Below are 16743 nucleotides of genomic sequence, written 5' to 3' on the forward strand. Positions count from 1 at the left end.
TACAGAAAAGCCCGCGTCTCCCTCCCCCCCACCGGAGACTTTTTTTTTTTCTTCCTTTTTTATAAAAATAACCCGGTGAAGCAGCCGAGACCGACCCGCCTGCGGCCCCGCAAGCAGCAGCAGCAGCAGCAGCAGCAGCTCCAAGAAGGAACCCAGAGACCGAGGCCTTCTTCACTGTTGGCGGCTGTTGAGTAGTTTTCTCGATTCCGCTTGATTTTTGTCCCTCCGCGCTCACCCCCACTCCTCCTCTCCTGGCCTCGCATTCGCTCTCCTTCTTCCTCTCAACAGGAAAAAGGTCGCGGCCTGTGGCCCCAAGGACAGCCGTGCGGAGATGAACCCCAGCGCCCCCAGCTACCCAATGGCCTTGCTCTACATGGGGGACCTGCACCCTGATGTGACCGAGGCGATGCTCTACAAGAAGTTCAGCCTGGCCTGGCCCATCCTCTCCATCTGGTCTGCAGGGATATGATCACCCGCCGCTCCCAAGGCTATGCCTATGTGAACTTCCAGCAGCCGGCGGACCGGAGCATACTTGGACACCATGAATTTGATGTTATAAAGGGCAAGCCAGTTCGCATCATGTGGTCTCAGCGTGATCCATCACTTCCAAAAGTGGAGTCAGCAACTTATTCATTAAAAATTTGGACAAATCTATCTTTTGGTTCTTCAGTTTATAATGTTCTTTATCATCCATAAATAAGTGAGGTCATGTAGTGTCTCTCTTTCATTGACTGGCTTGTTTCACTCAGCATGATGTTCTCCAATTCCATCCAGGTTGCTGCAAACGATAAGAATTTTTTCTTTTTTATGGCTGCGTAATATTCCATTGTGTAAATGTACCATAGTTTTTGGATCCAATTATCTGCTGATGGGCACCTAGGCTGTTTCCAAATCGTAGCTATTGTAAGTTGTGCTGCTGTGAACATAGGGGTGCATATATTCTTTCTGATTGATGTTTCTAGCTTCTTGGGATATATTCCTAGGAGTGGGATTACTGGGACAGTAAATCAACAAGCAGACTGTCAAATTATAGCGGGGAGTTTGGGGAGATCTGGGGGAGATAAGAGATCAACCAAAGGACTTGTATACATGCATATAAGTACAACCAATGGATGCAAAACTCTGGGGAGGGAGGGTATGTACGGGAAGTGGGGGGCATTGGTATATGTACAAAAATAATAATTTAATAAAAATATATTATAAAAAAATTTGGACAAATCCATTGATAATAAAGAACTGTATGATACATTTTCTGCTTTTGGTAACATCCTTTCATGTAAGGTGGTTTGTGATGAAAATGGTTCCAAGGGTTATGGGTTTGTACATTTTGAGACACAGTGTGGGAACCCTTAACAAGACCCGCATGATTAGGGCCCACTCAGGGTCTGGTTTCTGGAGGAGGCCACACACTAAAATGAAGAGAGAGACTAGAAAAGAGTTAATTTGGGACAAATGGGGGGCCAGGCGGGAGTGAACCTCTAGTGGGAAAACTCTCTAGGGCTAGGCTCTGGCCTTGCTATCCCTTTTATTGAGGCTGCTATGGGATATACCCATTACCCTTAAGCAGCTTTGGGAAACACCCAGTACCCTTAAGCAGCTTTGGGAAACACCCATAGCCCTTAGGCAGGTAATAAGCGGATTATCATATAGTAAGGATTTACATGATTACAAGATGGGAAAGTTGCCACAGTTACTATTGTCACAATTAGATAGGGTGTGGTTGGCTCTGACCTTTCAGAGCTTCAAGGTTGACCAGCCTCTTTCTATTAGTGAGACAATGCTTGGTTTCCAGCAACACAGGAAGCAGCTGAAAGAGCTGTTGAAAAAATGAAGGGGATGCTTCTAAATGATCATAAAGTATTTGTTGGGCGATTTAAGTCTCATAAAGAACAAGAAGCAGAACTTGGAGCTAGGGCAAAAGAGTTCACCAATGTTTACATCAAGAATTTTGGAGGAGACATGGATGATGAGTGCCTTAAGGATCTCTTTGGCAAGTTTGGACCTGCTTTAAGTGTGAAAGTAATGACAGATGAAAGTAGAAAATCCAAAGGTTTTGGATTTGTAAGCTTTGAAGGGCATGAAGATGCACAGAAAGCTGTGGATGAGATGAATGGAAAGGAGCTCAATGCAAAACAAATTTACGTTGGCCGAGCTCAGAAAAAACTGGAACGGCAGACGGAACTTAAGCATAAATTTGAACAGATGAAGCAAGATAGGATCACCAGATACCAGGGTGTTAACCTTTATGTAAAGAATCTTGATGATGGTATTGATGATGAACGTCTCCAGAAAGAGTTCTCTCCATTTGGTACAATCACTAGCGCAAAGGTTATGATGGAAGGTGGTCGCAGCAAAGGGTTTGGTTTTGTATGTTTCTCCTCCCCAGAAGAAGCCACTAAAGCAGTTACAGAAATGAATGGTAGAATTGTGGCTACCAAACCATTGTACGTGGCTTTAGCTCAGCGCAAAGAAGAGCGTCAGGCTCACCTCACTAACCAGTATATGCAGAGAATGGCAAGTGTGAGAGCTGTGCCCAACCCCGTAATCAACCCCTACCAACCAGCCCCTCCTTCAGGTTACTTCATGGCAGCTATCCCGCAGACTCAGAACCGTGCTGCATACTATCCTCCTAGCCAAATTGCTCAACTAAGATCAAGTCCTCGCTGGACTGCTCAGGGTGCCAGACCTCAACCATTCCAAAATATGCCCAGTGCTTTCCGCCCAGCCGCTCCTAGACCACCATTTAGTACTATGAGACCAGCTTCTTCACAGGTTCCACAAGTCATGTCCACACAGCATGTTGCTAACACGTCAACACAGACAATGGGTCCTCGTCCTGCAGCAGCTGCTGCTGCAGCTACTCCTGCTGTCTGCACCGTTCCACAGTATAAATGCCCTGCAGGAGTTCGCAATCCTTAACAATATCTTAATGCACAGCCAAAAGTCACCATGCAGCAGCTTGCTATTCATATAGAAGGTCAGGAGCCTTTGACTGCTTCAAGTTGGCATCTGCCCTCCTCAAGAGCAAAAGCAAATGTTGGATGAAAGGCTGTTTCCTCTCATTCAAGCCATGCATCCTACTCTTGCTGGTAAAATCACTGGCATGCTGATGGAGATCGATAATTCAGAACTTCTTCATATGCTTTAGTCTCCGGAATCTCTTCGTTCTAAAGTTGATGAAGCTGTAGCCGTACTGCGAGCCCACCAAGCTAAAGAGGCTGCCCAGAAAGCAGTTAACAGTGCCACCCGTGTTCCAACTGTTTAAAATTGATCAGGGACCACGAAAAGAAACTCATGCTTCACCGAAGAAAAATATCTAAACATAGAAAAACAATATTATGGGGGGAAAAAACAAACATTGCAAAATATAAAATAAATTAAAAAAAAGGAAAGGAAATTTTGGACCTTGTGTACCGAGGAAATGCCAGGTTTAGCAAAAATAATGCTAGTCCTAGATTACTTATTGATTTAAAAACAAAAACAAAAACAAAAACTACAAAAAAATCATAAAATATAAAAATAAATTAATGTTTTATAGACCCTGGGAAAAAGAATTTTTAGCAAAGTACAAAAATTTAAAGCATTCCTTTCTTTAATTTTGTAATTCTCTACTGTGGAATAGCTCATAATGTCACTTCTGTTTTAAATAACAGAATTGATAACTGAGCAAGAAAACATAATTTGGATCATAAAATTCTTGCTTTAATAAAAAGTCTTTAAACAGTAAAAAAATAAAAAAATAAATAAAAATTAGCTTCTAAAATTTACAATATAAAGACTTGAAATAGATGAGAATGCCTAAGACTGTCTTGGGGGGAAAAATAAAGTGGAAGAGCATATCCTACCAAATATTAAGACTCATCATAAAGTTATAGTAATTAAAACAGAATGAAATTGGTACCTGGTTAGACAAATAGACAAAAAAAAAAAAAAAGATGTTTTAAAAAGTCCCCACAAAGGTAGGAAAAGATTGATTATTTGTTAGTCATGGTCACAAGTCATTGTCTGAATCAGTTTTAAGCTTCTTAAATAAGGAACAATAGCTTGTGGTAGGGAACACACTTTTGTAAGCCAAAAATCAGTATCACCCACTTCTTCTGAAAATCAGCCAATCCGTGACAGATTGAACCCACTAATGACCCACTTCTCAATGTCAATCAGTAACAGTCTTATCTGAGTTAACCACAAGTCTAGATTATGCCAGTTCCATTAGATTTCTGAAAATACACGCTTCCCCAGAACCTTAAATATGATCAGCTATCTTTCTCCTCAGATACTGTTCTTAGTGTGCAATCCTCTCCCTTACTCTGGTAAACAATAATACAGCTTTGTGTTTTTACTTTATATTGAGTGATCATCCTTTATAATTTGAATAAATATGTGATAAATTTAGAAACAGGTTGCCACAGAAGTGGACACTTGATTTATTCTTGTGATGGAATCGTAGGTGAGTGAGGAATGAATTTGCTGAGGCAAAAGGCTGACCTTTATCATCTAGGATGCAAATATGAATTTCATGTGAATTAAAAATTTACTTGTAAAAATCAAAGTTTTAAAGTTTTTCTAAGTTAATGTAAAACATCTTCATGACCTAAAAGTAGTACCATAACAAAATGATATATTTGTTGGTATTAATATTTTAAACATCATTCAAATACTGTAAAGAAATGAAAGGAAGTTACTAATGTTGGAAGAAGACATTGATTCCACAGTATCTGGAACTAGTACCTAGAATATATAATGCACTCCAACAAATAAACTTTAAAAATCTGGCAACACGCCAAAACCGGTTTGGCTTCGTGGATAGAGTGTCGGCCTATGGACTGAAAGGTCCCGGGTTTGATTCCAGTCAAGGGCATGTACTTTGGTTGAGGGCACATTCCCAGTAGGGGACATGTAAGAGGCAGCTGATCGATGATTCTCTCTCATCAATGTTTTTAACTATCCCTCTCTCTTCCTCTCTGTAAAAAATCAATAAAATTAAAAAAAATTAAAATAAAATAAAATAAAATAAAAATCTGGCAACACAATAAAGAAATGGGCAAAATATTTGTACAGGTAAATCTCAGTAGAACATAGCTATTGGGCCTAACAAACATATTAAAGGGTCCTCAATTAGCAATCATAAAAATGCAACTTAAAAACACAATGAGATTAAGTTCTCAATTGTTTAGCAAAAGTTAAAAAGTTGGATAACACCAGAATTTTTTATCATGAGTAATCTCCTATACTTCTGCTGGGAATACAAATACTAAAAATAAAAAATAAAAAAATAAAAAATATTTGGCATTATATGATAAATTTGAAAATATGTACATCCTATGATATAGAAATTTTTCTTTAGGTGTATAACCTAGATAATATCTTGGAGGTAGGTACCAAGATATCAATATAAGGATGTGTATGCCATAATTTTTGTTCTTTGTCCCAGAAAAAAACAACAACCAAATACCAATATCATGTATAAATAAATACTGACATATTTATGCAATGCAATAGTATAAAACAAACAAAAAAAATGGAAGCTTTGCACAGCAAACTGATAGAAGTCACATGGAAATTGACAAAGAAGCTAGACAAAAAATAATACATAGACAACGATTCCATTTATATACAGTTCAAAAGCAGGCAAAGCTAAATTATATTATTTAGGGATGCATATTTAGGAGGTGAAGCTGTTTTTAAAAAGGCAGGAAGATGTTTATGACAAAATTCTGAAAAGTAATTATCTCTAGAGGGACAGGGGAGAGTTGTGGTTATGAAGAGTTCCTTGTGTGGGATACTGTCAATATTTTTAAAATATATTTTATTGACTTTTTACAGAGAGGAAGGGAGAGGGATAGAGAGCTAGAAACATCAATGAGAGAGAAACATCGATCAGTTGCCTCCTGCACACCCCCTGCCGGGAATGTACCGCAACCAATGTACATGCCCTTGACAGGAATCAAACCTGAGACCCTTCAGTCCACAGACCAATGCTCTATCCGCTGAGCCAAATCAGTTTTGGCCTGTCAAATGTTTTATTACTTAATGTAAGTGATTATTTGTATTGAACTTATAATTATTATGCTGTCTTCTGTGTGTATATTATAAGAAAAAAGAAAACTAAATGAAATAAGTGTTTGGAGATCTATGTCATTGCAGTGGATCCAGGGAGTGTACATGGTGACATGGCTCATAGGCTACAGTATCAACTCAGTCAATTTGGATAAAAATAATCCAAAGAAGTTGAGTCAAATTGCCTTAAACAATAAGGAAGTACATTCTCCAATGTAGTAGCAGTCTTGGCTACAGCTAGAGACAGGGTTGTGTCTTGTTCTCTGGTTTTGTTCTCTTATTTTTCCATGTGTGGTTTTTGTCATCCCCAGGGTTGAAGCAGGATGAATGTAATGCTTGCAAGGGTCGTACATGGCTTCTCTTCCTCTTTGATTTATGAAGATCTAGAAAGCCTTCTCCCATACTTACCTTCACATTGCCTTGGCTAGTTTGGCATCACATGCATATTTGTAAAGCAATCTTTCTCAAATAGGAATGAGATTAAATTAATTCTCTTTGATGGAAAGAGTCTTGTGAATAAGGTACCATAATCACTGCCAAGAGCTGGGAAAAGTGAGATTTTACTTGCAAGATAACACGTTTGCCTGCCCCAGTGTATGGCTGTTGGTAGAAGACATAAGACTATTAGTAGGTCAGCAACTAAAAGAAGCAGCCTGAGGGTGAGCAAGTTTGCACTGGTTCCCTAAGGCCTGATTTCCAAAGGACAGCAAAAATAGTGCCAAGAGACATCTGCACACACTCAGATACATTACAGGAAAGAAACCCTAAATTTAGGAAATCTGGATATTTGATAATAGCCATAAGCCTATCTTTTTGTTGAAAAAGAGGCACTATCACAATCTTCCAGGGCCCTTTGCCACATGAACATTCTGGAATAAAGGGTAATTACTGTCTCAGTTCAGAGGAAGTACAGAAATGCGGGGGACCCATGGTAATTGTCTCTTAACAACCACTGCAACTTTTCTATCTTGAAATTATCTCTGAATAAATAGAGCAAGTGAGGGCAAGTTGGAAATGCGTCATTTGGTTTAGAGGCAGGCTCTTTTCCTAAACATAGCCAAGATATCCATCTTCCAAGGGCAAATGCTTAGAGGAAGCTGGAAGAAATCTACAGCAATCTGAATTCAGAAGCCTGGATATTTCTAAAATATATATTTACAGATTTAAAGTTTAAAGATTTTTTATTGTTATGCATTTTTTCTCTAAGAGATAACTTACCCTGAGAGAGTATATTTTTAGAGCATAAAACTAATTCTAGAAATCTAGAATTGCCTAGTGAATTAGTTGATATGTACACACTCACAGGATAAATATCAAAACATAAAACAAAAATTATTTAAAAAGTCACTGTCCTAAAGATTTCTGAACTCAAAAAAATATCAGTATGGCTAATTTTTAGTTAGCTAAACTATGTGAAAGTTTAATATGACACACATCTTACTTTATAGTTTTGTTTTTTTAAATGGGCTTCCTTTATTATTCATACAGTGAGAATATGAAACTAAGTCATCTCTAAAGCCATTAGAGTCCTGAACTGAATGGCTGTTACCTAACTTCCCATTTCCAACACTTAACACTCTTTTCATTTTACCTACAAAAATATACCCTCCCATTTAACATGCATGACCTTCTATAAAGACTGCAAATAGAATCACTTTGAATTTCTCAATCCTCCTGTGAGGTAGACAAAAGTGATCACCACTTAAAAAATTTATTGCCCAGAGGGACTAAGTTGCCATTTATTAGATCAAAGATGTACTTAGTAAGTTACAAAGGTAGTACTCAGCTTAAAGATTCTGAGCCTGAATCCTTGATTTTGCCATCCTCCTATGTGACTTTTTTCCCCAAGAATTCTCAAATTTTTTCCTGCAACCCCCAAGAAAAACAATCATCAAGGAAAGTCAACTCCTTGGTTGCTGTGTAAGTAGAAGATGTCCCAGAGCAGATTTCTGCATGAGAATATAGTTGACTTCAGTAATGACCCATTAACTACAAAACTAAGTGAAAATATTTTTTCTCTATAATTTACTCAATTAAATCAAAGCTTTCATAAGCTTCTTACAGTTAACTTCTCTCCAAAAGGACAAAGTAAATGCAAATGAAATGTAATGGGTAATACTTACCTGGCAGGGGAGTTATGATGATCAAGAAGGTGGTTTCCCCAGGGTGAGGTTTACCCATTGCACTCTGAGTATGCTGACCCTTGCAATTTTCCCAAATGTGGGAAACTCAACTGCATAATTTGTGGTAGTGGGGGGCTGTGTCCGTGCTCTCCCCTGGTGATAAAAAAGAAAAGAAATGCAATGAGTAAATCATTATCTTTTATCTTCTGTGATAGACCTTCTTTAATTAAAAGTTTTCTATGTGAAGTCTGTCTTTGTTTGAACTTTTCTACAATTAATTTGCTCCTATAGAGGATGGTTGTGTGTGAGCAGAAGCACACACATGCACACAAACATACACTATGAGGAAAATAGGAACATGTTTATTTAACTCATAATTGAGAGAGTAATTAGCGATAATTATGAGTTAGTATTATTAAACAGATGTTGTAATTCTTAAAGCGAGGATCATCGTCTCATCCATCTTTATAGCAACAACTGTAAGCATATATCTTTGCATTTGGTTGGTTTCAACAAATGGTGGTTAAATAATCATGCACATGAATTTTCCAGTCCAAGCTTCTCATTTTGTAGATGAGAAATATGAGGCCCAGAAAGATGACAATTCTATTCTTACAACTAGTTAGAAGCAAAGCCATGTACAAAATTTAAGTTTTGACTGTTACAGTGTACTTTCTAATAACCCAAGTCTCTTTATACCATTTTCAAATTATACAAGAAATGCTTCTCTAAAACACCATCTCCTATGAGAGTGAGGTTATATTAAACTAGAGGCCCAATGCACAAAATCTATGCACTGGTGGATGACACTCAGCCTGGCCTGCACCCTCCCACAGTTCAGGACCCTTCATCAGACATCCCTCTCACAATCTGGGATCTCTCACTCCTTACTGCCCACCTGATCGCTCCTCACTGTGTGGCTCATTGTTCCTTAGCGCTGATGTGCAGGCAGGAAGGGCTCCCTCCTCCGCTGCTGTACTTGCCAGCTGTAAGCCTGGATTCTGGCTGAATGGTGTCCCCCCTGTGGGAGCACACCGACAACCAGGGGGCAACTCTGCGTTGAGAATCTGCCCCTGGTGGTCAGTGTGCATCATAGCAACTGGTCAGTTGGTTGATTAGCAGTAAAGGTCACTTAGGCTTTTATTATATAGTAATATATAGTAAAATATATTTATAGTATTTTAATTTCTATCAGACATTAATAAAAGTATATATTTAATATTAAATAACTCAGAAGCAACAAACAATAGGATTTTATAATATAGTAATACATATATTTTATTATAGATAATATAAATAAATACTGTATAATAATACACTTTATATATTTTGATAATATCAAAATAATAGATTAAAGCTTATTTAAAGTTATTAATGTTGAAAACTTAAAATGAAGGTTTTAATACAAAATGTAATAAAAATACATGGACAATTATGCAGAGCTGACTAATGAGTTAGGCCAAGTCCTTGACTCTTAGTAAATGTCACAGAAAGCAGATAATTTATTCCCAGATGCTGGGATCTCTGTTACCCAACTGTTGGAGAAATACATTTCTAAAATATCTAAGAAATCAACTATGAAAATGATCAGTGCAATTACTAAGCTGAAGAACTAGTCATGAATGATCAGACCTAACACTAATTTTATTTGTGGAAAAACATTCTGCAGCAGGAGCTGTAGTATAGAATAAATAAAGTGGTTTGCAACCCTGTATAATTTAGAGCAAGAAACAAACTATGACTCAGTTTTTTGTTTTATTTTGTGTTTTTGTATATTTTTTTGGTGTGGTATGCTTCCTATTTATGGGTAAGAGAAAGACAGTAATATCAACCCTACAGTTTTTTGTTTTCTTTTGTTCGAGCTGAAATTATAATGTGAATAAACTTTTGAATCTGAAGTATAATGCAAAAGTAGTTATCTTTCTCTCACTATAACTTGGCTATAATTCTATGTCTTATGAATATTTATATCACTGGAATTTGACATGTTTTCTCACTCATCATAGATACTCAAGAAATATTTATGAAGTAAGAAGACTATGTGAAGTCTAAGTTCATTGTATTATGTGGGGTTACCTCAAGATTATTCTTGCAACTGTAATTTTATATCCCCTAGAAAATCTATTTGAACTACATACAAAGAAGAAAAAATCCTTCAATGTATAGTTCGCTCCTATGTGCCTTCTTCTTCTTCTTCTTCTTTTTTTTTTTTTAAATATATTTTATTAATTTGTACAGAGAGGAAGGGAGAGAGATAGAGAGTTAGAAACATTGATGAGAGAGAGTCATCGATCAGCTGCCTCTTGCACACCCCCCACTGGGAAAATGCCCGCAACCAAGGTACATACCCTTGTCCGGAATCGAACCCGGGACCCTTCAGTCCCCAAGCCGACACTCTATCCATTGAGCCAAACTGGTCCTGGCTATGTGCCTTCTTGATATCCTCCCAGGCCATCCCTCTTTCTCTTTTAAAATGTTAATTCTTTTTGCTTATATAATTCCTTTAATAACTGCTTATTCACCATTTCATGTATAAGTCTATCATTTCTCTAACAGAATTCCTGTAGGTTAGACTCAGGAATTTAAATGTGTTTGCACCCTCGAAAGGGATTTTCTTGCTCATATTAGTAAATATCGAATAACTGAATATTTATGATATTCAAGATCTGGGACTCATCCCCATACTGATTTGAATCAACAGAAACAACCAGTAACCAATCTTCCATGTCTTTATATAAAGAAAAACCTGTCCTCATGTCAGATAGTTCAGTTCACTATTTGCTAGCCTCCCCAACTAGTACTACTTCTGAATAGCAAAGGCTTTTTTTTTTTTTCTTCAAGTCATATTCCCTCTAGGAACTAATACAGTTTCTGGTTCATCTACTTTTAGAGAATATTTGAGGAATGATGATGTTACAAGCAAAAATTGCTAACATTCAGTTTTCACCCTAGTTCACCAAATAGAACCCTCTACTTTCTTTCCCATTTTCCTGTTCTGATGAAGAAAGATTCTTCTTGCTAAGAAGGAGATTAAGTTGTTAAAGGGCCAAAGAGAGTGGTGTCATATTAATTGCAAGATTAAGAAAAGCCACCAAAATTTGGTTAAATGTTTATATGGCTAGGTTTTTTGGGCCCCTTTTAAAAGTGCATATGTTAGCATAGGTAGCTAGATATTAATAAAGGAAGGGAGCAAAAAGAACTAGGCATTAAAGAGCCTAGTAAACTGGGAAATGAATCTAATGTTGAGTCTGCTTCACTAAGAAGCTACAGCTTCACCCACTTCCCAGGCCATGGCTGCATTGCCCAGCAAAGGGGATTAACACACCTCTCTCCCCAGAGGAACTGCTGGCTGGTGAGAGAAAGAGAAGGGGAAATTCCTCTGCTGGTGCATGCCCAGTAGAAGTCAAGATAGTGCATAGGGAGATGCTTTGACTATGAGGTATGCAGAATGGAAACCAATATGGTGACCACAAAAATCTGGTAGTCTAGTCTGGACAAAGGATCTAATTGGATAAGGGACACAAAACCAGAAAGATCTAGGAAATCTATTAATTAAGGGGAAGATCTAGTACAAGGAAGATCTGAACGTTGGTTGGTTATTTTTTAAATTGACGTTAGAGAGGGAGGAAAGGAGAGAAAAGAAAGATAAGGAGAAACATCCATGTGAGAGAAACACATTGAATGGCTACCTCCCACATGCACCCAATCAGGGATCAAACCCACAACCTAAGTATGTGCCCTGACTGGAAATCAAAACCATGACCTTCCACTGCACTGAACAGTGCAACAACCAACTGAGCCAAACCTAGGGTGATTTGTTATTTTGAAAGAGTACCTGGTCTTTCCCAAGCCCAAGATTATTATATAAGCCAACCTTAACAAAGCACTCTCTCTATCTCCACACTCTCTATGCTCACCCATTCGTTTACCTGTTTTCTCTTCATAGCTACCATGAGTCCCTAGCAGCCATCCTGGCCAGGCAGACCTCAAAGGCCTGGGTACTGCACCAGTCAGAGTGCAGCAGAGAAACAGACCTAGCCAGCCAGATGGGGACAGACAAAGATTGAACTAAGCTGTAACATGGACTGGACCAAGGGTGCAAAATATCAGGACACCACTGGCCCTATTTCTGAGGCTGGTTAAAACAAAGTTGGACCTTTTCCATGGCAGGGCAGATGGAGATTAGACACTGGGAACCCAGGGCCAGTCCTTTTATTTTGCTTCTATAGTGAATCTTATCATGAAACCTCAACCTCCCATTCATGAGTCTCCTGAAATGCTTTTATTTTTATGATTCTCTAAAAGAACATCATTTCCACCAGCAATACATATACAGTGAAAAGTAAGGGTTGAAATCCCTTTTATTACTTTCACCTGTTGAACTCTACTGGGGAAACATGACATGGCTCATGTGCTGAGCTGCTTGGGTCTCTATGTGCTGCGGGCTGGTAATTAAAGGGATGAGTGAAACTATAGATCAATTAAAGTCTGAGAGAATCTTGGGGCAGGCTGTTTAGTAAGAAGGAATTTTGGCAACAGAAAACTGTGGGCTGTAATAAGCCCAGAGAACTGACAATTGCAGATTCAGTTCTTTATTTTTTCACTCTCCCTGTGCTTTCCAAACCTTCCATAATCCAGGATTGGATCTGCTGGCTAAATTTAAGGAAGAAGATCAGTTCCTTATCTCACACAATAAAAAGAGAATTCATTCTAAGAAAACCATAGAAATACGCACAACAGAAGATTTTGTACAAGACATGTATCAGTGGGCTGTATACAGTAATCAAGAAATAAACCCTAATATCCAACAGTATAGGACTAAATAAATTTTGTGATAGCTTTATAATATAGTACTATGTGACCAAGTAATCATGCTGTGAATCAAAATTTACTAACATGAAAAAATGTTTGAATGTGTATTTATTTTAAAAATTGCTTAAATAGATTGCTTACATTAAGGATCCATTAAATGCAGGTATATTTATGTATATGCATACATATACACATATATAATAAAATTTCTGAGATTTCTACAGTGAGCATATTACTTTTATGTCACAAAAACACACACCACACAAACATTTTTTAAACGGAGGGGGGGGGTTCATATGAAGAATACCTATTTCTAAAGATCTACTGCTGAGAACTCAGTATTGAAGAGAAATGTATGTGAATTGAAATTAAATCTAGAGACTCTGTTAACATCTGATTTATAACCTCCCTCAAGAAAAGAAAACAATTCTTGTCGAGGGCCAGGAGAAAGAGGGAAGGAGGAGGCTGAGGACCGCTCATATGTCCTGTTAAATGGAATCTGCCTGAGCATGCTGTGCTTAAGCTGCCAACATCGTTACTCAAAGAAATATTGAGGAGCTGCTGATGAAATCAACCTGACCCATTCTTTTTGTCTGCCTTCCTCCTCCGCCTCTAGTGCATTGTGCAAGAGAAAGTTTAAACCATCTTCCTGTCAGGTGGAATGAGGGGATCAGCACCAGGTGGCCATGTGCCTGGTCCTCCGGTTCAGGGTGCAGCTGCTGGGGTAGAAGGCCAGGCCCTGGCCAAGGCACACACTGTCCCTGTGCAGAGGGCTGGCTATGCACAGCGTGATCATTTTGTGTCTACTAGCCAGAGTTTTAAGGTTGAAGAGCCAGATTCTTGTGCTGTGGGGTTGAATGATTATTAGGAATGCGTGGAGCAAATTAACTATTTTGCAAGAGGAATTTTACCTGGCAAGTTCATGTTGGAGACCTTGTAGTGAATATAGTAAAAACTGGGATGGCGCCCTAACCGGTTTGGCTTAGTGGATAGAGGAGCGTCGGCCTGCAGACTGAAGGGTCCCAGATTTGATTCTGGTCAAGGGCATATACCTTGGTTGCGGGCATATCCCTGGTGGAGGGTGTGCAAGAGGCAGCTGATCGATGTTTCTCTCTCATCAATGTTTCTGACTATCTCTCTCCCTTCCCCCAAAAAAACCTATTATATATATATATATATAAACTGGGATGGAAAAGAACTATGGAATAGCAGAAGATTATTTACATTAGTTCAATTGATCATTGATTATTTAATAAGACAAAGCACCTTCTAGGTGCTATAAGGTAAAAATAGGTGAGTCAGAAGGGCTCTGTCCTTCAGGACCTTCCAGTTTCTGCCTGGGAGCCAGACATACAAATAAGCCTCAGATGATTTGACAACAGTGAAGGGAGGCTAGGGTGAGCTTTCTGGATTCAGTCACCCATTGTTCCAAAGATATACTAGTTAATACAGACACTCTGGCCTGCATTCTTATGTAGATAACCAGTAAGAAGATAAATAGAAAAGGGAACATATATAATACTTTCAACAATAAATATATTTTTAAAAGAAGGTAACTAGAAGAAAAATAGATACATGTTACCCTAAACACTAAGGTAAATGGTCCAAATTCTGGGTTAGCTGCTAAGTTTGTCCTGAGGGGTTGATATTCCCTTGCACTGAATTTCATTTTTTCTTAAACTCTAATCAGTTCTTACTTTTTTCTGATTGTCAGGAAAGCAGCATTTTTGTGAAAGTCGGTGTAAGGTAGCCATGTTATAACTGTCTTCCCAGCTGAAATCATAGAATAAATCATAGATAAAAGACCATGATGGCCCTTGAATTCTTTCCTCTCTTTCTTGTTCCTTTTCTTTTTGATTCCTCACTGCAACTGCATTCAATCTAAGCTGTATTAAGCTCTTTTCTTTGTCAAGTTCCCCAGCAAAGCTCACTGACATACAGCCTGGAAGAACAAAATTAATTCTGGAAGTGTGCTCCCACAAGTACACCAAGAACTCAGAAGCTGGCTTGACAAAGCTATTTGCCCTTTGATTTTCTGTCCCATTTCCTCCTGCTTGACTCTGTGCCATTCATTAGATTTGGTTCTGGTCCAGCCCAATTCACTCTCATTCACCTTGGAACATGCTGGCGAGTGAAGTGCAAGCCTTGCCTGCTGGTTACTGAAAGTCTAGCTTAAGAACAGTGTAATGGGAGAGGGCTCATTCAAGCTTCACTATAGACAATGGAATAATGTTTTAATAAGATTGGAGTGAAGAAATAGGGCAGGGCATACTGAACAACTTAATATTACAAAGGTATATGCACAGTGCGGTGGGTAGGGTGCGGAGACATGCAGTTTACTGAATGGTAGGACATGCAACAGGAGCCGCTGATTGTGCCAGATCATGAAAGGCCTTGGACATCAAAGTTAAAAAAAAAAAGGCTTGAACAGTAGGCAATAGAAAATCTCTAAATGTTTCTCATTATAGGCATGACATAGTGAAATAGCTCAGAAGAATACTTTAAACAGTTAAGTATTTGTCTTAAGTATAAGCCATTAACATAGCAGTAGATATTGCAATGGAGAATATCTGCTGGGCTCAGTCAGTGATTAGCAACAGAGATCCAAGAAAAGAAATCAGAGCTAAATTGGAAATTCTGAGTCAAGTTAACAAGTAGATGTTGCAAGAGCCAGAGAGGTCAGGAAGACATGCATTTATGATGAAAGATAATAAAGGTGGAGTAGATTACACTGGCTTCAAGCACATAGTAAAGGCCTTGTTAGTTAATTAGTTAGTTAGTTAGTTAGTTAGTTAGTTAGTTATAAAAGTGGGTTACAAGCTGAGACCTTAATTCAGGTTATAACTCCTGAATTGGTAGTTATTATTGTTAGGTGGTGATTGAAACTCTGAGTGTGCATGAGAGATAGATTCCTCTTGCCTGAAGCCTTCCTTGAGCTCTGGTTGGTGGTCTGGCCAGCACGTGTAGAAGCATAGATTTGTGGGTTTCTTGGATACAGTGACACAAGTGAGTAGGCCATTCCAAAGCTCCAACAGTTGGTTTGGATCAGAGCGTGACCACAGGAATCTACTCTCAGCTAGAGTAAGCTCTAGAGGTCAACTCTACTTCAGAGACAGCATGGAGTAAAGGACTCCTCAGCTCAACTTGTCTTCTCTTCACCATAGGAAGGTTCTAATTATAGGCTGCCATATTGAAAGCATTTTTTATATATGAGAATGATGCATCTATAAGTGATTTTCAAATTGTAAATTATTATACCATTATTCATGTTACAAATGGTGTAAGAAATAACCATAATTAAAATGAAGATTACTCAAAATAAACAGTCTTGGCAATAAATCCATTCAGCCTTCTTGTTTGTCCATCAAGGACATTGAGGCTCAGAGAGGGGAACAGCTTGCTTGAGGTGAGATAGAGCCAAGGGCAGAGCTCAGACCGCTGGGCTTCTAGTCAAGGCCTCTTTTGTTGTCTCATCCAAGTTAATTCTTCCCACCCTGGCTTTCTTTGCAATTTATTTAACACAATGCAAGACTTAGTTGAAAAAGATCTCATTTCTTTCCTTTCCATTGTAATTCTGAGTTTGAGTCCTTACAAGTTGGAAAATGTGGAAGAGTTTAAGAAATTTCAGCAGGTTCATTTCAATTGAACTGAACTTGATTATTTAATACAATAAAGCTTTCCTAGTGCTATGGGTGGTAGAGTGGCGGGGAGGGGGATGACTCTGTCCTCCAGCATCTCACAATCCTTATGG

General features: G+C 38.5%; 1 non-coding gene and 1 pseudogene across 1 annotated transcript; both read left to right on the forward strand.

Annotated features, from left to right (window-relative positions):
• Nucleotides 1-316: 316 nt before the first annotated feature.
• On the forward strand, nucleotides 317-3342 carry LOC118723871 (annotated as a pseudogene).
• Nucleotides 3343-8172: 4830 nt separating this feature from the next.
• LOC118725199 lies at nucleotides 8173-8336 on the forward strand. The gene has a single exon (XR_004989925.1). It is a non-coding gene; the product is annotated as a U1 spliceosomal RNA (small nuclear RNA).
• The last annotated feature ends 8407 nt before the right edge of the window (nucleotides 8337-16743 follow it).

This window comes from Pipistrellus kuhlii, unplaced genomic scaffold (genome assembly GCF_014108245.1).
Source record: "Pipistrellus kuhlii isolate mPipKuh1 unplaced genomic scaffold, mPipKuh1.p scaffold_m20_p_2, whole genome shotgun sequence".
In the NCBI taxonomy this organism is placed as follows: domain Eukaryota; kingdom Metazoa; phylum Chordata; class Mammalia; order Chiroptera; family Vespertilionidae; genus Pipistrellus; species Pipistrellus kuhlii.